Source organism: Ursus americanus, chromosome 10 (assembly GCF_024610735.1).
Source record: "Ursus americanus isolate L20-20 chromosome 10, mUrsAme1.1.p, whole genome shotgun sequence".
Classification (NCBI taxonomy): Eukaryota; Metazoa; Chordata; class Mammalia; order Carnivora; family Ursidae; genus Ursus; species Ursus americanus.
The window spans coordinates 41,645,931-41,673,552 of record NC_142136.1 but is presented as its reverse complement, the minus strand read 5'-3'; the positions used below and the strand labels follow the sequence as shown (position 1 = coordinate 41,673,552).

Here is a 27,622-nt window from a genome sequence, read left to right as displayed (position 1 = left end):
TTTAGATATTTCAATATGTATTGATCATTTTATACAGAGGAATTATATTGTCATCTTTTATATGCCTAAAAACATTAAATATTCACAGAAAATTAGAGTGTGTATTTTTTAACGGTTCTCATTTCATGTACTTCATTGTACATGTTTTTGTTCCCTGTTTAATCTAGACTTCTCTCTGCTTTGGGTGATAATCACTTTTGACCGGTAGCAAAAAGATCATAGTTTACAATGGCTTCGTTAATATGGAATAATTTTGGCACTGGAACCCTTCCTCAAATGAACTATGTAGAATATATAAATATGTTTGTCATTTATGCATATATATTATGTTTTATGCATATTTTAAGACACTTTAGTTTTAAATTTGAACTAAATTTTACACACAAGTTATAAACATTAATACATTAATTGCCTTCTGAAGTATGTATTACTGTTCTTTCAAGATAAATAGACTGTGGAGGCAAAAATCTAAGTCCTTTCCAAAGTCCTAGGTTAGTAAAGGAAAAACTAACCTATGAAAAGAAGGTTATCTGAGTCCTAAGCCCAGACTTTTATAGACTGAATTATACTGCATGAGATACTGAAAAACTTATGTGAACAAAATTTGGGCTCATGGTTATAATTAGAATATCTTCTTTAAATGTAGTCTCCACTTCTAAAATTGAATTTATATATTTTTTTCTTTCCCCCTACTTCCATGTAGAAAGAAGAAAAATTTCGTGACTATATATACTAGAATTTCAGACAGATTTAATAAAGACTCAAGATAAATTCTGGAAAAACTAGAGCTAGAAATGTTTGTTCTATACAAGGATCATATTTCTAATTGTTAGAAATAGTTCACTATTTGGAAAATTATTTTGTGATAGTCCCCTTGGCATAAAGCTGTTATAGTCACCAAGTGAATATAAGGAATTTTATGAATGAACCATCTACACCAGAAGGGGTTGTATTATATGAATTCTAAGTTCCCTCTAATGCTAAGACTGTACAAAAGTGTGATTTGGTTGCAAGATCCATAGATGCCTTAACAAATTAGTGCCAGATACCAGGTGCCCTTGGAAGCCAGTGGAGCAGGTGTTTTTGGTACAATGGCCTAAAATTCTTCCATTTTAGAGTAAGCATACTAACTTCATGTTTGTTTAACACCAGCCCTCACCAGATCTAATGGCTATATCTCCACTCTAGAACTTACACTTAAATCTCAAAAATTTTCTTTACAAGGATAACTTATTCATTTTGAGGATAGAGGAAACTGGACAATAGAAAAAATACTATGGGAAAGTCTTTAATTATCTTAACTACAAATAGTACCAAGTAGAAAGAAAGAAAGGAAAGATTTTAAGTGCCACGCTAGAGCAGTTGCCTATATTTAAGATCATAAAATAATACTGTTAAGACAGTAATTCACCATCTTTGTTTCTCTCCACCTGTCTCCTTTCTGATGTTCCACAACACCAACAGAATAAGAATCAAATTGAAGTTAACTGCTAGGTAAGTCAGATGGCGAGTTAATCCTAACAGACCTCATCATTAGCATAATGAACCTGGAGAATCGATATACTAATAAAGAAGGCATCTTTTGCCTGGGTTTTTTCCCCCCACTTTCCAACTACCCAGTCCTTGAGCATTGGTCATGAAACCCCCAACTCCAGCAGCAAGTATGAGTTACTTTCAGCATATGCGACCCTGCCGGTGTGTCTGTCTACATTGGAGACAAAATGGGAGTCTTCACTTGTGTAGGAATGTTGTCTACCACATTCAGTGCATATTGAATTACAAAATGAATGTTAAATAAAGTGTTGATCATTTCACAGAAGCAGAAAAGAAAATAGTCTCATATTTCCCCTTCTTGTTATTCCAAATTGTTATTGATGATGTTGGTAACATTTTTGAAAAGTAAATATATTGCACCCAACTGATACCTGAATGGCGTTATAACAATGTTGCTTAGCTGTAATTCCTTTAAAAATATTATGAACCATATGCTCCTGTCTCACCACAGAGATTTCCAGATTTTTGCTTTATTTATGCATTCTAGAGTTCCCTCACAGATTTCTCACTTAATGGAAAATTCTGACACCTTACCCAATGAAAGATATTGAGAAGCATGAAAATTAGAGTTCTCTCAAATGAAATGTAAATATAATCTGTATATCTTGTCATAGACCTTTGGGGGGGGGGGGGCTTTCCAAAGGAAGAAGGAAACTCTTACTTTAGTAACTAGAAGGTTTTTATAAACACAAAGGATTTAGAATCAGGAAATTGTGTATAAGTTCCTCCTCTGGCACTTCCTAAATTACAGATTTGGGCAAGACTCTGCCTTAATGGAAAAAACAATTCTTACAACACAGAGTCGTTAAGAGAATTAAGTGGAAAAAAAAAATGTATGTGAAAGGCTGAATGCCTGACACTAGGTAGGTCTCCAAATTGATAAATGTTTAAAACAAAAACAAAAAATTGATGTTTTAATATTAGCTAGTAGTTAGTGGCAAAGGTACAGGAAAATCTCATCTGAAAAAATCACATTTTATGACAAGAATAGGAACACTTCAGACTACTCCGTTATCTCTCCATTTTCCCATCCATCTATTTTTCAGTCTGTCTGGTCCATCTTTAACTTGTGATCTGTATCACAGAGAAAATCTTCAGGTATTTTCCTTTCTCTTTGGCTTGCAAATCCATTCACAGAGTTTTATTTTGATACTCATTTAATTTAGGCCACTTCCTATCACAGGAATTGATGTAACAGTATGTTAACTGGCATCTGCGTCCCTAGTCTGATCTCTCCAAATACCACTTGCCTAAAATCCAAGCCTTCTACTGTGACCAGAGAGCTATTTCACAATATAAACCTAATCCTATCATTCTTTAAAAAATTTTTAATAGCTGTCCATTGCTGTATAGACACAGTCCAACCTCTTTGCATAATATAAAGACTTATGAATTGTTCCTGACCCTTTCTTCATCACCATCTTCCCTTCATGTTGGTAATGTGTTCAACTAAATATGCGCAGTTGCCGGAATATGTTACACTTTTTTACTTCCTCATCCCAGTGTCTATTTAGCCCTTTCACTCCTTTTCAGCCACCTATCCTCTACTTCTTCTGGTCTCCATTTCTAAAAACTGGATTCCCTCTCCCCCTTATATGTTCCCCAAACCTCCTGCTGCTACAGAATGCTTAATGAATGGCTTGATTCCTTTTCCCTGTCCTCTAACAGACAATGGAGACTGGAAGGGAAAACATAGGTTCGATACTCCTTTGGAGCTCAGCAAATATTTGCTCAATTTGTAACGAGTTTGGGTTACAGTTAACACTTTCTGACACAGAAATTTGTCTTTGGAGTTACTGTGCTTTTAGTCCTTAAGAAAAATCGAGTATAGAATCCTCTTCTAAGTTTATAAGGTTTCTGTTTGCTTCTACACAAATAGGAAAGAACGTACGACTTAATATTAAATTTTTCAAGATCCATTTTTTGTAGAAATATCAATGCCTTAACTGTTCACGTGACAACTGAATTTAGCACTATCTGAATCACTGCTGAGCAGAGTCAAACTTTAAAGCCAATTGAAGTATAAAAATGTTGACATATCAACTCCTTATGAATTCATATATAGTAAGGAAAATGGACTGCTTGGAAAAATTACAAATGCCTCTGAGGGTCTGGTGGATTCAGTTTTAATGAGTTAATGTCCATAAGCACACCACAAAAAAAAAAAAAAAAGTTTGTGTCACTGCTTCATAGAATTGGGATTGTGTTATAAAATCTCTAGCAATGGCAAAGCCACTGCCATTAGATCCTTGACCTCTTTTAAAAAACAAACGATTTTGTTTTGCAATCTGATCAAAGTATCTAAAATTCATCTTTGACATTTAAGTTTGTGAATAAAACTTCTGCATACTTCATTTTATGTATACTTAGGTATATGTATATAAACTGTATATGCAGTGTATTGTATACGTTATAAACATTAATTTTTTAAAATTAATTTGAAAGGTTTTAGTGGATATCCTGATAATTTAGCAGTAAAATAAGTATGCTGCAAAAGAAGCTGACAAAGAAATAAGGTGTAAATTGTCAGGAACAAATATTAAGTCATTCATCAAGTTGAAAGATAATCAAAAACGTACACAATTTAACACTTGTATCAATTGGGACACAATTTAGCAGTAAGAGATGGAAAATATAACCAATAGTAACTTAAAAATATAGTTACAGTATCCCCCCTCCCACAAGAAATTCAAAAGAGGCTCAAATTAGTTCTAGGTCAACTAAGTCAGAATCAGATTTCCTTTGGTTTTCCTTTGTAATAACGTGATCACTTCAAGCTGCAGGCAGCACATTCATCTTAAGGATCAGAATAAAGTGATAAGAATAGAGCCCTGGCATCTGGTTCTTTAACCGAAAAAGTGAAATCTTCCAGAGCGTCCTCAGATGTTCTGAAGTTTCTCATTGACCCTAATTGTTTCTCAGGCCACAGTTGGCTGCCAAGGAGATAGAAAAGAAAATATTTACATATACAAGCCTATATAGAAAAGACAGGCAAGAGAGAGGGGGAACAAATGGATGATGTTTTATCCATTATTGGATGATTCATTGATTGCAAATCATGTGTCCTGTTTAACACCTCACTTCCAGAAAAGGCAGGTTATCTGGTTTGTATAAGCAGGGATGGGGACAAGAACATCATTTAATTATTTAATATTGTATATCATGTCCTTTTTTTTTTATAGGAACATGTTTCATGTCCTTTTTCTGAAATTATATACATACATCCTTTGTAAGAATTGTAGGTCTCTACTAAAGTCATGTTTGATCATATCAGTGTGAAGGTGGTTTTCTTCCACCCACCAAACATTCTTTCTTTTTCAATAGTATATGTGTCTCACCCTTTAGCACAATTGTACTATTTCAGCCTCTTTTGTATTATCACCTAGATTTTTGCATGTTAGAACATATGAAAATATCTTGGTAAGTTAAAAGGGGACTTACGGAGACTATTGATCATATGAGGAACATGGAGAGGCAGCATACATATAAGACTTGCTATGAGACCACTCATTGGAGAAACCGAAGGAGTAGCAGGTATGTGATCCCCTCCCCCACCATGGGCTATTGCACTCTGGGCCGGTTCACAGAAATCTGGAAGGACCTGATATCAGACTCTAGGAGCTGAGGAGGTGTTTTGTTTTGTTTTTTGAATTATAATTAGCATACAGTGTTATATTAGTTTCAGGTGTACAACATAATAACTCAACAATTCTATATATTACTCCATGCTCACCACAAGTGTAGTCACCAGCTGTCACTGAACAACATTATTACAATATTATTTACTATATTTTTTATGCTGTACTTTTCATCCCATTACTGACTAATTTTATAACTGGAAGTTTGTACCTCTTTCTCTCTATTTCACCCATTCCTCCTCCTCTCCCCTCACAACCACCAGTTTGGTCTGTGTATTAAGAGGGGTATTTTTTGTTTTCATTTGTTCTGTTTTTAGATTCCACGTGTAAGAGAAATCATATGGTATTTGTCTTTCTTTTTGTGACTTCTTTCACTTAGCATAATATTGTTAGTTCCATTCACCTTGTGGCAAGTCGCAAGATTTGATTTTTTTATGGCTGGATAATATATACCACATATTCTTACCCATTCATCCATCAGTGGATACTTGGATTGCTTCCAGATCTTGGCTATTGTAAATAATGCTGCAATAAACATAGGGGGGCGTATAGCTTTTCAAATTAGTGTTTTCATATTCTTTGGGTAATACGCAGTAGTGGAATTCCTGAATCCTATGGTATTTCTATGTTTAGTTTTTTGATGAACTTCCATTCTGTCCACAATGACTGTGCCAATTTATATTCCCACTCATAGTGCACAAGGGTTCCTTTTTCTTCACATTCTCACCAGCATTTGGCATTTCTTTTCTTTTTGATGATAACCATTCTATCTCATGTGGTTTTATGAGGTGATATTGTGGTTTTGATTTGTGTTTCTCTGATGATTAGTGATGTTGAGCATCTTTTCATGTTTTTTGTTGGCCATCTGGATGTCTTTTAAACAATAAGCAGAGCAGGTCCTCTGTTTATTTTTTTAAATTTTTTTTGTTGGTGTTGAGTTTTATAAGTTCTTTATATTTTTTGGATATTAACCCCTTATTGGATACATCATTTGCAAATATCTTTTCGCATTCACTAGGTTGCCTTTTGGTTTTCTGATGGTTTTCTTTGTTGTGTAAAAGCTTTTTATTTTAGTTGAGTCTCTAAAGTTTATGTTTGCTTTTCCCTTGCCTTAGGAGACATATCTAGAAAATGTTGCTAAAGCCAATGTCCAAGAAATGATTGCCTGTGTTTTCTTCTAGAAGTTTTATAGTCTCAGGCCTTAAATTTAGATCTTTAATCCATTCTGAGTTCATTTTTGTGTATGGAAAAAAGTGGTCCAATTTCATTGTTTTGCATGTAGCTGTCAACGTTTCCCAGCACCATTTATTGAAAAGACTGTTTTTCCCCCATTGTATATTCTTGCCTCCTTTGTCATAGACGAATTGACCACATAAGCATGGGTTTATTTCTGACCTCTCCTCTCCCATTGATCTATGTGTCTTTTTTGTGTGTGCTAGTACCACACTGTTTTGATTCGTAGAGCTTTTTAGTATATTTTGAAACCCAGAATTGTGAAACCTCCAGCTTTGTTCTGCTTTCTCAAGATAACTTTGGATATCTGGGATCTTTTGTGGTTTCACACAAAGTTTAGGATTATTTGTTCTAGTTTTGTGAAAACTACTGTTGGTATTTTGATAGATTGCATTGATTCTGTAGATTGCTTTTGTTTCAACAATATTCTTCCATGAGCATGGAATATTTTTCCATTTGTGTCAACTTCAATTTCTTTCATCAGTGTTTTATGGTATTAAGAGTACAGATCTTTCACCTCCTTGGTTAAGTTTATTCTTAGGTAATTTCTTTTCCATGCAATTGTGAATGGGATTGTTTTCTTAATTTCTGTTTTTGCTACTTCATTATTAGTGTAGAGAAATGCAACAGATTTCTGTACATAAATTTTACGTCCTTTGACTTTACTGAATTTATTTATCAGTTGTACAATTTTGGTGGAATCTTTAGAGTTTTCTTTTTTTTAATTATTAACATATAATGTATTATTTGTTTCAGGGGTACAGGTCTGTGATTTATCAGTCTTACACAATACACAACGCTCACCACAACACATACCCTCCCCAATGTCCATCACCCAACCACCCCATCCTGATTCAGTATCGAAGGTTGTGTGTTCCTAAGAATTTACCCATTTATCCATTTCTTCTAGGTTGTCCAATTTGTTGGCATATAATGTTTTATTATAATCTGTTATAATTGTTTATTTTTCTGTGGTGTCAGTAATTTTTTCTCCCTCATTTCTGGTTTTATTCATCTGAGTCCTCCCTCTTATTTTTTTAATGGTTTATTATTTTAGAGAGAGAGTGGGCTGAGGGAAAGGACAGAGGGAGAAGGAGAGAGAGAATCTCAAGCAGACTTCCCACTGAGTGTGGAGCTCAGTGGGATGTGGGGCTTAATCTTACGACCCGAGATCATGACCTGAGCCAAAATCAAGAGTTGGATGTTTAATGGACTGAGCCACCCAGGCCTCCCTCCCCTCTTCTTTTCTTAATGAGTCTGGCTACAGATTGATCAATTTTGTTGATCTTTTCAGAGAACCAGTTCTCACTTTCATTGATTTTTTTCCTATTGTTTTTTGGTCTCTATTTCATTCGTTTTCTCTAATATTTATTATTTCCCTCTATTAGCTTTGGACTTTTTCTTTCTCTAGCTCCTCTAGGTGTAAGGTTAGATTGTTTATTTGAGATTTTCCTTGTTTCTTGAGGTAGGCCTGTATTGTTATAAACTTCCCTCTTAGAACAACTTTTGCTGCATCCCAAAGATTTTGGACCATGCTGTTTTCATTTTCATTTGTCTCTATGTGTTTTTTTATTTCCTCTGATTTCTTGGTGGACCCATTCATTGTTTAGTAGCATATTGTTTAGCCTCATGTATTTGTGTTCTTTCCATATTATTTCTTGTAACTAATTTCTAGTTTCATACTGTACTGCTCGGAAAATTTGCTTGATATGGTTTCAGTCTTTTTAAATTTATTGAGATTTGTATTGTGGCCTAACATGTGATCTGTCCTAGAGAATGTTCCGTGTGTACTTGAAAAGAATGTGTATACTGCTCTTTTTTTTTTTTTTTTAAGATTTTATTTATTTATTTGACAGAGATAGAGACAGCCAGCGAGAGAGGGAACACAAGCAGGGGGAGTGGGAGAGGAAGAAGCAGGCTCATAGCGGAGGAGCCTGATATGGGGCTCAATCCCATAACGCTGGGATCACGCCCTGGGCCGACGGCAGATGCTTAACCGCTGTGCCACCCAGGCGCCCCTATACTGCTCTTTCTGAATGGAATGTTGTTTATATCAATTAGATTCATCTGGTCTAAAGTGTCATTCAAAGCCACCGTTTCCTGGTTGATTTTCTGTCTGAATGATTTATCCATTGATGTATATGGTGGTAAAGTCCCCTACTGTTACTGTATTACTGTCAATTTCCCCATTTATATTTGTTAATATTTGCTTTATTTAGGTTCTCCCGTGTTGGGTACAAAGATATTTACAATTGCTATATCCTCTTGATGGATTGTTCCCTTTATGATTATGTAGTGTCCTTCTTTGCTTCTTGTTACAGTCGTTATTTTAAAGTCTATTTTGTCTGATAAAAATATTGGTACTCTGGCTTTTCTTTTCACTTCCATCTGTATGGTATATATTTTTCCATGCCTTCATTTTCAGTGCATATGTATTTTTACACCTGAAGTTAGTCTTTTGTAGGCATCAAATACATGGGTTTCATTTTCTTATCCATTCAGTCACACTTTGTCTTTTGTTTAACACTTTCTATATACCATGGTTTTATTCTAAATATTTTTACATGTATTAACTCTTTTAATTCTTATAAGAACACAGTGACGACCCACTGTTAGTGTGTGTGTGTGTGTGTGTGTGTGTGTGTGTGTGTGTTCCAATAAAACTTATCCAACAGGCAGAGGGCTAGATATGACCCTCAGGCCATAATTTGACAACTCCTGCCACATACTATGAACAATTTTCAGTGGTTGAAGATGAAGTATTTTTTTCCTATTTGCTCAAGCTACAAATGCTAGTTAAGTTCCTTCTAAAAAAAAAAAAGTGTTATTGAAAAATTTCTTGAATAATATTCTGTTTATAGAAAGGATATATTGTTAAATGTGCTACTTTATCTTAGAGATCAGACATTTAGATATGCAGAAACAGATATAGGTCATATTTAAGTCTGATGATATGGTGTGTTAATAATGAATTCAATTCTGCTTTTCAGTTTTTCAAAGATTGTTGAGGTCACACACAGCTATCAACAAAAATAATATACACTCTGATTAAAGTACTATTTATAAAATAGAAAATCCATTTTAAAACAAATGTTTTGTTTTGGGCTTTTTTTGTTTGTTTGTTTGGGGTTTTGTTTGTTTTTACTCTATTTCCTATGCTCTGCATTTTATTCCCATGACTTACTCATTATGTAACTGGAGGCCTGTATCTCTCCCCATCACCCATTTTGCCCCAAATCCCCTCCCTCTGGCAACCATCAGTTCTCTGTATTTATAGTTCTGAATCTGCTTTTTGTTTGTTTATTAATATTAGATTCCATTTATTAGTGGAATCATATGGTTTTTGTCTTTCTTAGTCTGACTTATTTCACTAAGCATAATACCCTGTAGATCCATTCATGTTGTCTCAAATGGCGTGATCTCACCTTTTTATGACAGTGTAATATTCCACTATATATATGTACCACATCTTCTTTCTCCATTCTTCTATGAATGGACACTTAATGTTGCTTCCATGTCCTTGCTATCATAAATAGTGCTATAATAAATAAAGGGGTGCCTATATCTTCTTGAGTTAGTGTTTTCAATTTTCTTGGATAACCCAATAATGGAATTATTGGATCATATGGTATTTCTATTCTTAGGTTTTTGAGGACTCCTCCATAGTGTTTTCCACAGTGACTTTACCAATTTACATTTCCACCAAGAGTGCACGAGGGTTCCTTTTTCTCCATATCCTTGTCAACACTTATTGTTTCTCATCCTTTTGATTTTAACCATTCTGACAGGTGTGAGGTATATCTCATTGTGATTTTGATTTGCATTTCCCTAATTAGTGATGTTGAGCATTTTTTCCTGTGTCTGTTGACCATCTGTGTATCTTCTTTGGCAAAAATGTCTATTCAGGTTCTCTGCTCATTTCTGTAATTTTTTATTTTTATTTTATTTTATTTTTTTTTAAAGATTTTATTTATTTATGTGACAGCCAGCGAGAGAGGGAACACAAGCAGGGGGAGTGGGAGAGGAAGAAGTAGGCTCGTAGCGGAGGAGCCCGATGTGGGACTCGATCCCGGCACACCGGGATCACGCCCTGAGCCGAAGGCAGACGCTTTAACGACTGCGCTACTCAGGCGCCCTCATTTCTGTAATTTTTTAATCAAATTATTTGTTGTTGGTGGTGTTGAGTTTTGTAAACTTATTTTTGTGTGAAGAGAAAGAAAATAGTTCAGTTTCATGATTTTGCATGCAGCTGTCCAGTTTTTCCAGCACCATTTATTGAAAAGACTCTTTTCCCCATTATTTTTTTTGTCTCCTTTTGTCTCCTTAATTGACATATAAATGTGGGTTTATTTCTGGGATCTCTATTCTGTTCCATTGATCTATGTGTCTTTTTTTGTACCAGTACCATATTGTTTTGCATCCTATTGCTTTTTAGTGTATCTTGAAATCTGAAATTTTGATACCTCCAGCTTTGTTCTTCTTTCCCAGGATTTCTTTGGTCTTTTGTGGTTCCATACAGATTTTAGGATTATTCTAGTTTTGTGAAAAACACTGTTGGCATTTTGATAGTCATTGCATTGAATCTGTAGGTTGCTTATTATAGTATGGACATTTAAATGATATTAATTCTTCCAATCCATGAGCATGGAATATCTTTACATTTGTTTCACTTTCAATTTCTTTTAACAGTGTTTAAATTTATTCCTATGTATTTTTTTTTAGGATTTTTATTTATGTGTTTGAGAGAGAGAGAGAGCATGAGAAGGGGGAGAGGCAGAGGGAGAAGCAGACTCCCCACTATGCAGGGAGCCCGACATGGGGCTCGATACCAGGACCCTGAGAACATGACCTGAGCTGAAGGCAGATGCTTATCTGACTGAGCCACCCAGGCACCCCTGTTCCTAGATATTCTTTTTGGTGCAATTGTAAATGGTATTGTACTTTTAATTTCTCTTTTTGCTACTTGGATGTTAGTGTACAGAAACACTACCAATTTCTGAGTATCCATTTTGTATCCTGCCACTTTACTGAATTTGTTTATCACTTCTGAAAGTTTTTTTTGGTGGAATCTTTTTTAAGATTTTATTTATTTGACAGAGAGATAGAGAGCACAAGTAGGCAGAGTGGCAGGGAGAGGGAGAAGCAGGCTCCCCACAGGGAGCCCCGATGCAGGGGCTCTATCCCAGGACCCTGGGATCATGACCTGAGCTGAAGGCAGCCACTCAATGGACTGAGCCACCTAGGTGCCCCTGGTAGAATCTTTAGGAGTTCTATATATGGCATCAGGTTGTTTGCAAACAGTGACAGTTTGACTTCTTCTTTCCCAATATGGATGCCTCATTTCTTTTTCTTCTCTGATTGCCGTGGCTAGGACTTCCAATACTATGTTGAATAAAATTGGTGAGAGCGGACATCTTTGTTTTGTTCCTGACCTCAGAGGGAAAGCTCTCAGTTTTTCACAGTTGAGTATGACGTTAATAGTGGGTTTTTCATATATGGCCTTTATTTTGTTGAGGTATAGTCCCTCTAACACCATTTTATTGAGCGTTTTTACCATGAATGGATGTTGAATCTTCTCAGGTGCTTTTGTGAGTCTATTGAGATATGATTTTTATCCTTTGTTTTGTTGATGTGGTATATGACCTTGATTGAATGTCAATATTGAACCATCCTTGCCTCCCAGGAATAAATCTGACCCGAATGTGGTGAATTATCTTTTTAAGGTATTGTTGTATGTGGTTTACTAATATTTTATTGAGAATTTTTGTATCTATGTTCATCAGAGATATTGGCCTTTATGTATATGTGTGTGTGTGGGGGGTGCTCTTTGTCTGGTTTTGGTATCAGGATAATGCTGGTTGTAGAATGTATTTGGAAGCTTTTCTTTCTCTTCTATTTTTTGGAATAATTTGAGGAGAATAGGTATTCACTCTTCTTTAAGTATGGTAGAATTCACCTCTGAATCCGCCTGGTCCTTTATCTGGACTTTTAGTTTTTGGCAATGTGTGTTTGTGTGTGTGTGTGTGTGTGTGTGTGTTTTGTTTTTGTTTTTACTAGTTCAATTTCATTACTTGTAATTGATTAGATATTCTATTTCTTCCTGATTCAGTTTTGGAAGAGATTGTATATTTCTATGAATTTATCCATTTCTTCTAGGTTGTACAGGTTGTTCGCATATAATTTTTCATAGTTTTTTTTTGTTTTTTACAATCCTTTGTATTTATGAGGTTTCTGTTGTTACTTCTAATTTCTGTCTCTATTTAGGTCCGTTCTCTTTTTTTCTTGATGAGTCTGGGTAAGGGTTTGCTGATTTTATCTTCTCAAAGAACCAGCTCCTGGTTTTGTTGATTTTTTTCCCCCCTGTTGGTTTTAGTCTCTGTGTCATTTATTTCTGCTCTGATCCTTTTTTCCTTTCTTCTACTCACTTTTGGCTTTGTTTGTTCTTCTTTTGCTAGTTCCTTCAGGTGTAAGGTTAGATTATTTGATTTTTTTGTTTGTTTGTTTCTTGAGGTAGAACTGTATTTTTATATATTTCCCTCTTAGAACTGCTTTCAGGACAATCGTACTTTACAACTGCTTTCACGACAGTAGGACTGTCATGAAAGCAGTTCTAAGAAGAAAATATATAACAATATAGCCCTATCTCAAGAAACAAATAACAAAGATTTTGGATCATTGTGTTTTCATTTTGCTTTTGTCTGCATATATTTTTTTTATTTCTTTGTTGATTGCTTTATTAATCCATTAGTTGTTTATCATGTTTAGTCTTTGTGTGTTTGTATTTTTTCCAGTTTTCTTGTGATTTAGTTCAAGTTTCATACCACTGTGGTTGGAAAAGATGCAGGGTATGATTTCAGTCTTCTTAGATCATTGAAGCTTGTTTTATGGCCTAATATGTGATCTGGGGGATGTTCCATGTGCACTTGAAAAAAAATGTATTCTATTGTTTGGGGATGGGATGTTCTGTATATATCTATTTTGTCCATCTGGTCCAATGTGTCAGACTTTTTTTTTTTTTTTAAGTTACAGTACTGGATCATGTGATTTCTTTTTTTTTTTTTTAAGATTTTATTTATTTATTTGACAGAGATAGAGACAGCCAGAGAGAGAGGGAACACAAGCAGGGGGAGTGGGAGAGGAAGAAGCAGGCTCATAGCAGAGGAGCCTGATGTGGGGCTCGATCCCATAACGCTGGGATCACACCCTAAGCCGAAGGCAGACGCTTAACTGCTGTGCCACCCAGACGCCCCAATGTGTCAGACCTTTTTACCCTATTTTATGTCTGGATGGTGTATCAATTCATACAAGTGGAGTGTTAAAATCCCCTACTATTACTGCATTGACATCAGTTTCTCTCTTTATGACTATTAATATTTGCTTTATGTATTTAGGGGCTCCATTGTTGGGTACATAATTACAATATTGTTATATCTCTTGTTGGATTGATCCCTTTATCATTATGTAATGCTCTTCTTTATCTCTTGTTACAGTCTTTGCTTTAAAGTCTATTTTGTCTAATTTAAGTATAGCTACCCCAGGTTTCCCCTCCCCCCACTTTTTTTTTTTTTTTTTTACTTCCATTTGTATGGTGAGTGTTTTTCCATTCCTTTACTTTCATTATATGTGTCTTTAGATCTGAGGTTAGTTTTTTGTAGGCAGCGTATAGACAGGTTTTTTTTAAATTTTTGTTTCTTGTTTTTGTTGTTTTTTGTGTGTTTGTTTTATCCATCTCCTCAACCTGTGTCTTTTGATTGGAGCATTTAGCCCATTTACATCCAAAGTAATTATTGATAGGTATGTCATTTTTAAAATTTGCTTTCTGGTTGTTTTGTAGTTCTTTGTTCCTTTTTCTCTTGCTCTTTCTTTATGATCAGTGAGTATCTATAGTGTTTGGCTTTCTTTTTACTGTTTGTTTATCATAGGTTTTGTTAGTTACATGAAATTCATGTGTAACATCCTAAGTAAATAGCAGTCCGTATTAATTTGATGATCACTTAAGTTCAAATATTCTTTTTAAAAAATTCTTTTTCCCTTCTCTTCCTTTTTTACTCATTTTAGTCATAATTTTCTTATGTCTAATCATGGCCATTTCTTTTCCACTTAAAGTCCCTTTAACATTTCTTATAACGCTGGTTTAGTGGTGATAAACTCCTCTTTGAGAAATTCTTTATCTCTGATTCAAATCTGAGTGATAACCTTGGGGGTAGAGTTTTCTTGGTTGTAGGTCTTTTCCTTTTAGCACTTAGAATATATCATGCCACTTCTAGCCTGCAGAGTTTTGAATTATGAAAAATTAGCTGAGAGCCTTATAGGTTTTCCCTTGTAGATAACTTTGTTTCTCTCTTGCTGCCTTTAATATTCTCTTTATCTTTAACTTTTGACATTTAATTATTATGTGCTGTGTTGTGGACCTCCTTGATTTCAACTTGATTGGAACTCTGTGCTTCTTGGACTTGGATGTCTATTTCCCTCCCCAGGTTAGGGAAATTTTCATTTATTCTTCAAGTAAATTTTCTACACCTTTCTCTGTCTTCTTCTGGGGCCCCTATAATGTGAAAGTTTGTTTGCTTGATATTGTCCAAGTGTTATTTTTATCTTCTTTAAAAATTCTTTTCTTTTTGTTGTTCAGTTTGTGTGTTTTCCATAACCTTGTCTTCCAGATCTATAATACATTCTTCTTTACCTCTAATCTGTTGATTCTCTCTAGGGTGATTTTATTTCAATTATTATATTCTCAATTCTGATTGACTCTTTCTAATATTTTCTATCTCTTTATCAAAGGCCTCACTGAGTTCTTCCACTCTTTTCTCCAGGCTGGACAGTATCTTTATGATCATTACTTTAAATTCTGTATTAGGCATATTGCTTATCTCTGTTTCATCTAGTACTTTCCCTGAGGTTTTTTCCATTCTTTCGTTTGGAACATATTACTCTGTGCCCCCATTTTGCTTAGCTTTCTGTGTTTGTTTCTATGGATTAGTTGAAATGGGTACTTTTCCTAAACTTGAAGGAGTGGTTTTGTGTATGGTGTCAATTATGCAGACTGTGTGCTTTGTGACTTTTGCTGGCTGGCTGGCATTGTGGCTGTATATGCTAGCTACCTTTTTACACTGTGGCTTTTTACAGAAAGAATGAAGAAATAATAAGGGAAAAATGAAAGAGAATAAAGGAAAAAAAATTTTTTAAAAGAGAACAAGAAAAAACAAAAATAAATGAAAACAAAACATGACACGATTAAATTTTTAAAAGTAATTAAAAAGTAATTAAAAGTAATTTTTTAAAAACATGCACAAAACCATGGCTTCTTTTTTGTGCCCCAGCAACACAGGGCAGCTGGTGTGGGCTTGCAGACACCAGGCTCACTGAGGTCCCAAGCTTACTGTGAGCCGATAAGCCAGACCCTGCTCAGTCTGTGCTTTTAAGGTAGAGGGGGAAAGAGTTTTCCCATATCTCCTCAGCCCTTTTAAGCCCTGGCTTCTTTTTTTGTGCCCCAGCTTGACTAGGGCTTATGGACCCTGGGCTCACTTAAGTTGCAAGTCCACTGAGATGACTGGACTGGCCCATTATGGTGTCCAGATCCTGCTCTGTTCTAGACTTTTAAGGTGGGGTGGGAACATAAACTGTCATTCTCCATTCCCTCTGACCTGGAGAGCTTTCCTGCAGCTCCTCAGCCACTTGGCTGAGTCCTAGTGTTGTCTATTTTATATGCTAGTTGCTCTTTTAAACTATGGCTTTTTTTCTGTGCCCTGCTCTCTCAGTACTGTCCTTTCTCACTGCCTTTCATAGTAACTGGAGTAGGGGTTTCCTTTGTTACCATTTCTCTCTCTTGCTCTTCTGTTGTCATTCTGTCTTTGTTCAGTAGCTGTTCAGTCAGCCCTCCATTCTTCAGGAGGAACTGTTCTATCAGTAGGTATAATTTGGTGGGCTCTGTGGAGGAGGTGAGTTCAGAGTCTTCCTGTCTTGCCATCTTGAACTGGGACTCTTTGTCTTTGGATTGGAGCACTTAGTCCATTTACATTTAAAGTAATTATTAACACTTAGTTACTTGTGTTCTGGTTGTATCTATAGTTCTTCTTAGTCTCTTCTCTTGCTCTCTTTCCTTGTGGTTTGATAGCTTCCCATAATGTTATGCTTGAATCCCTTTCTCTTTATTTTTTGTGCATCGTTATAGATTTTTTTATTTGCGGTTACTATCAGGTTCATATGTAACATATGCAAAGCAGTCTATATTAAGTTAATGGTTGCTTAAGTTTGAACACCTTCTAAAGCACTAAATTTTAATCCCTCCTCTCTATTTTATGTATATGATGTCATATTTAATAGCATTTTATTTTCTGTATCCTTTGATTTAGGTAGATATATTTAATTTAGTACTTTTGTATTTTTAACCCTCATAGTGGTTTTATAAGTGATTGCTACCTTTACTCTATGTTTGCATATACCTGTGAAATTTTTCCACTTGTAATTTTTTTTTTTTACCTCTAGATATGGCCTTTTGTTTCTACTTGAGGGATTTCTTCAGGGGCATCTGGGTGCTTCAGTCAATTAAGCATCTAACTCTTGGTTTCAGCTCAGGTCATGATCTCAGGGTCCTGCGATCAGGTTCCACGCTCAGTGGGGAGTCACTTGAGATTGTCTCCCTCTCCTTCTGCCCCTCTCCACCCCTCTCAAAGTGTTTCATGTAAGGCTGGGTTAGTGATGATGAACTCCCCTTCACTTTGGTTTGGAAACTCTCTGTTCTGTTCTCAAATGCAGGTTGGTTTTTTTTTTGTTTGTTCTTTCAGAATTTTAAATATATCATGCCACACCACTCCCATCTAGCCTGGGAAGTTTCTGTTAAAAAATCAGCTGTTAGCCTATGGGTTTTCCCTTGTTTTGTAACTGTTCTCTTTTCTCCTGCTGCTTTTAAAATTCTCTCTTTATCACTCATTTCTGTCATTTTAATGATGATTTGTCTTGGTGTGGACCTCTTTTGGTTAATCCTGTTAAGAGACTGTGCCTTCTGGATCTGAAGGCCTGTTTCCTTCCCCAGACTAGGAAGATTTTCAGATATTATTTCTTCAAATAAATTTTCTGTCCCCTTCTTTCTTTCTTCCCTTTCTGGGATCCCTATAATGTGAATGTTATTACACTTGATAATGTTGTCAAGTTCCCTTAACATATTTTCATTTTTTATTCTTTTTCCTTGTTGCTGTTCAGCTTGGTTGCTTTTGATCCATTCTCCTGCATCCTCTTATCTGCTGTGGATTCCCTTTGTGTATTTTTTGTTACTGAGTTCTTCGTCTCTGGTTCATTTTAAATTTTCTACCTCTTTGTTGAAGGTCTCACTGAGAACCTCCACTCTTTTCTCAAGTCCAGTGAGTTATCTATATGACCATTACTTAGAATTATTTTTCAGGTATATTGCTTATCTCCATTTCATTTGCTCTTTTGGTGTTATTTTATCCTGTTCTTTCATTTGGGATATATTTCTGTCTCTTCATTTTTGTCTACCTCTGTTTGTTTCTGGTATTAGCAATGTCAGCTATGCCTCCTGGTCTTGAAAGTTGTAGCCTTGTGTAGAAGAAGTTGAGGAGATTGATTGCTTGATTGCTTGATTGCTTGATTGATTGATTGATTTATGGAGCACACAGCGAGGGTGGGGAGGGGCAGACTCCCGACTGATCAGTGAGCTTGACTCAAGGCTTGATCCCAGAATCCTGGGATAATAACCTGAGCCAAAGGCAGATGCTTAACCAACAGAGCTACCCAAGTACTCTGAGGAGCTTTTAAGCTGCATGTTTAGGGAAGCACTTGCCCCTACCTTGGTATGATCATGAATTGGTTTGCTATAATATCATTAATTGCCGGCCTAGTTATTTTGGTAGGTGGTAGTGCTCAGCCTGCCTTTAGCATGATGGAGGGCCTGAAATACAAACACTTCTGGACAGCTATAGGATATAGTAAGCCAGTGGAAGATTCACCACATCAGCAATCATTACTAGGGAAGTAATAGCCCCTCCGTGGTGTGATTGAAGACCTGGGATTCAAGTTTTGCAGTTGACGAGGATCAAGTGTCTAAGTATGGGGCAGCAACTTGTTTCAGTGGAGTATTAGAGGAGGTCAATCTGTGAGAGGATAGACTTCAGGGGATCAGTTAATTCTAGAGGAAACAGTTAAAGTGTAAATGTAATTTAAAATGTTACTTTAAAAACATCTTAACTGATCTTAAATATACATCCTAATCACAAATCCTGGTAAAAACTAAAGTCTTTGTGTTAGGGTTGCTTGAAATGTTATACTCTCCAACAAAGTTTTTTAAATGTATTAAAAATGCATAAAAATTGTATTTTTGGCTCCTGTAAAAACTAGCAGTTTGTATAAGGATGCTTGTTTAATAGAGAAATGAAATAACTCCTATATTATACTGACAAAGCTTAAAAGAGAAAATAAGTTTTTGATATAACAATTTAAAACTAAAGCCTTTTCACTTTAGAAACAAAAATATTGAATTTTATTATAAATTTTATATCACTATTAATGATCAATATTATAACCAGCCACAATTACTAACCTTCGATTTTGAAACCGTTATTAAAACAATTGCTCTCCTGTAATTTAAATAGTTCTTAATGTTTGTGTCATTCTTAATTCCAATCTCCAATTACACCTTGAACTTTTAACAAAAATATATATAATTAAATCTATTTTTACATATACATTTCAAGCAGCACTATATTTCAGTGACATTCCCTGAAGGAACATAATTTTTAGTACCTTAGCATAAATCAAACCTGCCACAGAAGCAGCACTGGTCATTACCTCAGATATTTAATAACTCCAGGAAGAAAGAAAAGATGTGACTAAAATGTTTAGTTCAAAAGGGAATGGCCATTTGTAAAAATACATACTTTCTTATTGAAATATAGACTATCTTACTGTAGCATCTTATTAACTCTTAATGTCCTTCCATGAAATGCTAGACATAATTAGGAATCAGAAAGAGTTAATATTTGTGGGAATGAAAACATTTATCTCTATAGAAAATACCCAGACAAGTCATAAAACAGCAGTTTCTTTGTTTAGCAACCCTCAGTCCAGGTGAACAGAGATCTTCAGGCTAGACTCGTGTCACCAAAGGAGGAGTGAGCCAGGACCTCAAGCCGTTAGGCTGGGTGCCCACCGCCATGAAAGAACTGTAGCCATGAATCCACCAGGCTCCCAAATCTGCTGCTATGAGAGAAGAAATTGATCCAATTTCTTTCAAAAGTCATGCCCTCCATTTGCTCTTTGGATTCTATTCTTTTTCTTCTTTCTGGAAAATTTATCTTAACAATCATATTTGTCTTTCTTATGCATTCCGTCAGTCTCTCCACACTGTCTGTCCCATTGACCTTCAGAGATGCTCACGTCTCCTCAGCTTTGATGAGAAAAATAAAACGACATCCTCAAACACATGATTGCAAGTTCTGCTCTAGAGTCCTCTCATTTCTCATTTTAGCTTAGTAACCATACTTTTTGAAAGTTGTGTAGAAGTTCACTCTCCATCTCCTCTGCTGCCGGGATGCACAGACTTCTTTAAGTAGCTCAAGTGCACCATGGCTTCCTTACATCACAGGATTTGTTGTCCTAATTTTTCCTTCTGTGATGTTTCCCATTGCACATTGCCCACTGACACTTCACCTAGTTAAATGCCGTCCGTTCTGTAGATATCAGCTCAAACATCACTCCCTCAGAAGCTTTTTAAACATTTTATAATACATCCTCTTCTATTTTTGCTCTTTTTTTTCACTATTTTTCTCAGTCTGCAATCACCATTTCATTAGTGTGCTATTTTGATCACTCACTGTCTTCTTTTCTAATAGCAGCAAGCTCCATCAGAACAAAAACCTGTTTGTGTTCCTCCATATCTGGAATCTGCAATGTTAAACATAATTGGCACATAGTAGGCACTCATATTACTGAATAAACAGTTTCATGTCAGATTCAGTGAGTCAGAAATGATTAATTTGGTTCATTTATGCAGAGCTGGCATTCTTCCAGGGGTGTATCAACAAAATATGAAGATTGCACACTAGGAAGTTTTAAAACAGTCTTGAAAATGCAAGAGATATTATTAATCTCAAACCAAACATCTTCACTGCACTTTTGGGAATGATAAAACACACCAAAAAAGAAAAACCTCTTAAAATTTCAGTGGAATAGCATGCATTTTTAATGCATAGGTTTTGTTCATCCTTGAAAGTAGAAATACACTATGTATTCAATTTCTGGAAACTTAATTTGCACACTACTGTAATATGCAGGATTTTATGTAAAGTAACCTGGAAGAGGTAATGGAATATAAATCCTAAATAGTATACTATGAGTCACTGAAATTATAACTTTTCAATGAAAAGATTCTTTTTATAAAATCTATGGTGGTGTCATAATTGATATTGAAATTTTTATATTTTTTCCTAATTAATATTGCACAGAAATCTAAACACTGAAACATTCTAAAAATGATTCAAATTTGTAGTCCTGCATAGAGTTTTTATTTTTTCCTAATTAATATTGCACAGAAATCTAAACACTGAAACATTCTAAAAATGATTCAAATTTGTAGTCCTGCATAGAGTTTTACAGAAAAAGCATGTTTTTACAATGAATATATTTTTATTCTGAAAAACACCTGATATCCAAATTTAAAGGGATAACTTTAATCACTATTGCTTATTCTAAATTAAATGGTAAATAAAAATATATCATTGTGTGTGTGTGTGTGTGTGTGTGTGTGTGTGTGTGTAAAACCAAATGGTACATTTTTATGTCCTTCTATATTTTTAAAAAATAGTGATATATCCAAAAGATAGTTTTAGATTCACAAAAGCCTTGAGACTGGACACTGAATCCATAAATACAACATACTCAGTGCTTTGATGGCCAGTGCTTAACAGACTCTGAAATGTCACTGAATTAATAGGTTTTATATTTCCATTTTGTATTTGAACAATTTCTCCCAACTTCATTTGCCATCCTGCTTCCTTTTGTAGATAATCGTGATATCTTTCAGTAAAACATACCTTTTTTGGGGACAAATCAAAACCCTGATGAAGTCAGGGTGCCAGAGACTGATAAGGGTGTGATGCTTGATTCTCATTGCTAACCCTGCAGAAATACACTCTAGAAGAGGCAAATGAGAGAGATGGTACTGAACCTTAAATGAGCTCTATCAAGCGATTGTTTTCCAACAGACTCTTCAGAGCACATCTTGTTATAATATTCCTGATGAGATATTGCAGCTTATTAGACAGCCAACTGTTAGAGCGGTAATGTGGCCTCATTTAACAATATTAAACCCAAATGGCTATCAATGTTCAGAGCTCCTCTTTGTCACAGTAATAACCTTTATTTCACATTTTAATATTTCCTCAATGGCAATGGCCCAAAGAATTAATTTGGAGTTTCTCTGATAACATACAAAGTTGAATGTCTTACTTGTACCCACTGAGATACAGAGAAGGAGAAATACGGTATTGTTAGAGTAGAGAATGAGTCAAATCTCGTTTTTGATTCAAAGCTAAAGTATTCACTATCAAATATTTCTAATTGTGGAATATTGTGATTGGATCCATTCTGACATTAATTATGAATTTAAAAAACATCATTTCTTAGAAATATAAAAAATTTATTTCAACTAGATTTATTTAACAAATACTTGGAGCGCATTGAGTTATAATCGGAAATAGGTAAGTTTAAAAATTAAAACAAAAAATAAAAATAATATAAAAATGTAGCAATCATGTCCAAATATATAGCAGTCTACCTTTTTCTGTGAAGGAAAAACCATAAACTCTAAATACATCTCTATTAGATACATTATACTTCAAGAGAAATTTTTTTTAAGCATAGCATCTTTGTGCAGGATGAGAAGTACAATGTCAAATTGTTGCCACCAGAATTAGATCGTTAAATATTCATTAAGCAAATATTACTGTTTGGTATTATTTGATAAATGTATGGAAACATAATTCTAAGTTCTCCTCACTGATGACATAACAATAGTCACAAAATGTTGAAGCGTAGTCTGCCCTAACGCTGACATCGATGCTGTACAGCGAACAAGCACATAATACCGGGAACGTTCGTGCTGAGCTGCAAATGCGTCTCCTCTTGGATTAGGTTTGCAGGTCTTGTCTCCATTACAGATGACACAACAGATTGCCTATATGATGTGAGAATGAGGGCTAAATGCCAGGAACCCCCATTCTGGATAATATTTGCATGTTTTCACATGTAAGCCTCACTTAATTTTCTAAAGCAGATTATTAGGATCCACATTATACAGTTTTCCTAAATTCACAAAAGCAGATTGCTTGGTTCTAACCCCCATCAATTGATTTCAAGAACTTTCCCCTATGATACTATGTAGCCAAATAACTGTGACAGTAACTCTTATTTGCCTCTAATCCCTATATGCATAGTTGTCTCAAATTGTTTTATTAATCAATAGTTTTTTAATTTGCTTTAAAAGTCACAAAGATGATGACATCTAGACAGAGTATATTGACCTATTCAACTGAGTCCAGCAGACAGCCCATTCCTTAGCAGATTTGTTTTCTTTCAGATAGAAAGCACTTGCAGGGAGAGCCCAGCGAGGCCCACTGTGTGGATGTAAAAGCAGGTGTAGGAAGAAGTAATATGTTTATTTTTATAATTTGTAAACAAAGTGATTATTGGCATTGAAATATTTTCCCAGGGAGTGAGTACAATCTCACAGGAGTCATTTTTTTATTATTTTTGTTCTTTAACTTTCCAAATAAGCCTTTACCTTACTGAAACCTGGAAGCAGGGGAAGGGTATGCGAGAGTCTGGTACACCACACCGAGGCGTGCATGTTGACAACAGTGACATAGAGGGCAGGGTGCTGAGGCCAGCAGCCCTGTCGCCATCTCTCTGGACAGCAGCGTCCACCCTGTCCAGCTGCCCAGGGGACAGAGGTGGATGAAGGTCTCTGTAGATGAGGGGAGCGTCAGTAGTAGTACTACTGGCTAAAAACTATGGCCCAGGTCGTAGCGTGTTATCATCCAGACCTGGGCAGACGCACCGATGTAATGGACCAGACTGATGTTGGAATCGCTGCTCCTCTGGGTACGTGTCAAACTCAAAGCCCGGGGCTCCAACCCAGAGGGCATTTCAGCAGGACACAGTGAGCTTGGGGGTGGTCCAGCCCAGGGCAGCAGCCATGGTCTTGTACTCCCCCATGCCTGCATTCAAGGACACGACAAGGCTTAGGTCTATCGGGTCTGTTACATCCACTCTGGCTTCATGACCTCCCCAGTGAAGTCATAGGTGCCACCTTCCTGGGTGTGGACAGAAAAAATGGCCAAGAACAGCATCTTGCACGGCTGCATGAAGAGGCACGTGACCCCGGCCTGCGCGCATTTCCGGAAGGTGGTGTACTCATACAGGCTGCTGCGCTTGTAGGTGATGAGGTACAGGAAGTAGGCCAGGGTGAGGCAGCTCCCACCATGGAACAAGGTCATGGCACCAGCCCTCCGGCCCACTGGCGCTCTGGTCTCGGGCTCGGTTGGCCTGGTGCTGGAGCCTGGGCCTGGAGCCCACTTGTCTCCCCTGTGACCCACATGGCTTTCCTCCCAGGAATCATCTAATGTATACTGTTCCAGAAGCAAGGCATTCTTACTCCTACCTACATGAGAACCCAGACACACTTTCTAGGAATATTTAATCAAATCATTGCCGATTTTGAAAAAAATCTGTTATAATCACATGTTGCTTTAAGATAAGTTGAACAATAAGAGTGTATACAAAAGCAAATGTGGACAAATTTAACAAAACATTTTAGAGTTCTATAGCATTTTAATTTGAAAGAAGTTACAAGAGTAAATAGTACATTAATTTTTAAATCTGATTGGGAATCAAAACACTTAAGAATCATTAAAATTTATAGAATCCCTGATCTACCTCAAATCATGGGTGCAGGCCAGGAATTATATTTTTTTTTGAAAGATTTTATTTATTTATTTATTAGAGAGCAGGAGATGGGGAGAGGCAGAGGGAGAGGGAGAAGCAGACTTCCTGCTGAGCAGGGTGCCTGATGCTGGGCTCGATCCCAGGACCCCAGGATCATGACCTAAGCAGAAGGCAGACAGGTAACCAACTGAGCCACCCAGGCACCCCCAGGAGTTACATTTTTAAAAATTGCCCTGATTATTCTGATATAGCTAGTCCCCTTGAATAACATTTGGGAACCACTGAAGTTTCAATTTCTAAGTTTATATGTAGGAAAATAATTTTATATTCTTATGTATAAAGTGTCAAATATTTTTCACTATATTAAAATTGTTTTTAAAATTATACAAAATTTGGATTTTAAGATGGATTTTATAGAATCCCTTTAATCTCTTCTTTTTTTCTAGTTATCTTCCATTAATTTTTTTTAAATTTTTTAAATTGAATTCAGGTTAGTTAACGTATAGTATGTTAGTTTCAGGGGTAGAATTTAGTGATTCATCAGTTGCATGTAACACCCAGCGTTCATTACATCAAGTGCCCTCCTTAATGCCCATCACCCATTATCCCATTCCCTTACCCACCTCCCCTCCAGCAACCCATTTGTTATCTTTTACTGAATTTTCTCCACGCTATGGCAATGTCTATCACAGTCTTCCTAAGTAAATCTTGAAAAGTAAAATCCATGAATTAAATTGTTGGAAAAAAATCTAATACTATAATTACAAATTTCTGGAAAGATGGAGAAGCAAATAATTTTGTGTAAAAGGTATATTTAACTTAGATTTTTCATCTGTGTTAGATACCTGAAATAATAATTAAGATTTTTTTAAATGAAAAATGCTGATATATTCATGTATCTAGTAGTTTATAGTGCATATGAGTTTCATTAACACATGAGTAAAACAATGAGTGGGTAAAGTATAAAAAATCACGGATTCATGTGATTACCTGTCATCAAGGAAAATGATAGAGGTGATGTTTGTTTTGTTTTTTAAAAGCATTCTAGAAATGGTGATTAGAAGATTTAGTAATGAGTTGTTTTTTGCCAGATGCACATATTTTGTGTTACTCTTAGTTTGGAAGTGAACAGAGTTATGGATGATAAGAAATCTTATCCAAATGACAGATTGTCCCATGTGCAATAAGTAATTAAGCATCTTTTTAGCATTTTATTTTGTTCTCATGGTGGCCTCTGATAAATAACTTCTTTAAAAGAAACCATTAAAAATTCAATTTTGTTCCATCTTTCATTATATAGGGCCTGTTTTATCAGATATTAATATTGTGACCTATACAATCATTTTAAAAAGCAGATCTCTGAATTTTTGTTTAACTTCCTATTGTCTAATAGACATTATGCATATGTTATGTGCTTTTTGCTATGATAATGGAGAAACTATGGAATATAAGGCTATCCTTTTAGAGACTCACAAGTGTTCATACACACATTAAACAGAACCCAAAGTTAAGAAATATTTTAGTAAAAGTTACTGGTTGTCACCAGCCAGCACTTATTTTAAAGCCAAGAATTAGAAAGAATTATACTAACCTCTCTTCTAAGCTAAAACAGTGCTACTAATCCCTAGAGTCCTGACGGTGCCTTAACATGATTAACTACATAATTATTAGTTTAGGAACTAGGCACTTTAACCTTGGCAATGTTTTTTATCTAGAACTCTTTCCAGTTTCCACTGGTATGAGCATCACAGAAAACATTGCCTGTCTTCAATAAAGTAACTGTGAAATAAACATTTGAACCAGAAAGCTTTCTATTGACCCAGACATATAAAATTAATCCTCCACAGAATAATGTACTCAGAACTGAGCAGAATGTAATGTCAAAAAAATTTTTAAAAAAGTAAAGAACATCAATACAAAACAAACTTTATTTTCCTTCAGCTTATGGATTCATACATATGAAAAACAGACCTTTTTTTCATGGACTATGTTCAAGTTTTTTTATATGCCATATAAAATATTAAAAACAGTACTGTTTTACAGTGCCCCGGGATAATTATGTGTCTCCTATAAAGACTATTATTTTATTACAGAATTTAAAATGAACACATTTGTTTGATAATTTACAAATACTCGCACAAGATAAAAAATAAAAAGAAATCTTTGGTCAGTTTCCAGCTTTAAAAAATAGAAGATATTTCTGTTTCCTCTACTATGTAATTCTTTCAGCACTGAATTGATTATAGAAAATACTCATTCCTATATTCATTAAGTAAAAAAGATATGCATTATTGCCCCAATAACTCAGAATTGAGACCCGAGTAGCAATTTTTGACTCCGAAGGAATTTGAAAGCACATATGATTCCCTTTATTCCCATATAAAGCAGTTCATAACACCTCACTGGTAGATTTAATTGTGCATGCTCATTAATTTTTTTGATTCAGTGTCCTTTTCATTTTTGTGCCTGAAGGACTTCATGATCTAAAAGAAAGTTGGAAAGTGAAAACATACAACAGAAGTTGTCATTCTCTACAAGGATTAAATGAAGCCTTTTCTCTCTGAAACAAATGTAACAACATGTATTTCTTCATGCAGCTGCCAGGCTGAAGGGTGATCTGGCCAATGCATTCTTTTCAGCTGTCTTCATGATGGATCCATAGGCTTTGTCGTTTCTAAGCCGGAATTTTTTTACCTACTAAAGTTGGACAATTCGGGTAACTCCTATAAAATCTCCCTGTTTACTGACCTAGTTAAATGACATGCTTACCTTTGTAGAAACAAACGATAATCCCTCTTCCACACACTGAAACACACACCTTAACAAATCTGTCAATCACTAGAGCTGAAGGATTCTATATTATCTTTTTTTACTTAACTAGAAAAAAGCAATAAGACAAATAAAGGAAGATTTTTTTTTCCCCAGACATCGGACATCTTGTCAATTCAAGTACTGTCAAGAATTAAGAAGATAAAACACCTGATTTAAAAATACAAACACAATAGTTAAAAATTTAAGAGCCCAAAAGAGGTGTAACCGGTAGATACGTAAATTTATGTGGGCGGTCTGAGTGGTAGTTTTGTATGCCTTGTAAGCAAATGTTTTGTTCCATGTTTGTTAAGGGGAAGTTTACTATCAACACCTAAATTCCACAACTTCATTCATTCTTTTTAAAAGCTAGCAGCAGTATTCTCATTGTGATGCTGAACGCTTGGAAAGGCCAGGCCTCATCAGTTCTAAGG

The 27,622-nt window shown here is 35.5% G+C and overlaps 1 long non-coding RNA gene and 1 pseudogene across 4 annotated transcripts in view; one reads left to right on the top strand and one right to left on the bottom strand.

Moving 5' to 3' along the window:
• The window catches only part of LOC148109352 (uncharacterized), a 172,066-nt gene that overhangs the window by 104,469 nt on the left and 39,975 nt on the right, over window positions 1-27,622 (top strand). The window lies entirely within an intron of this gene.
• On the bottom strand, window positions 20,244-23,932 carry LOC123801008 (BOS complex subunit TMEM147 pseudogene; annotated as a pseudogene).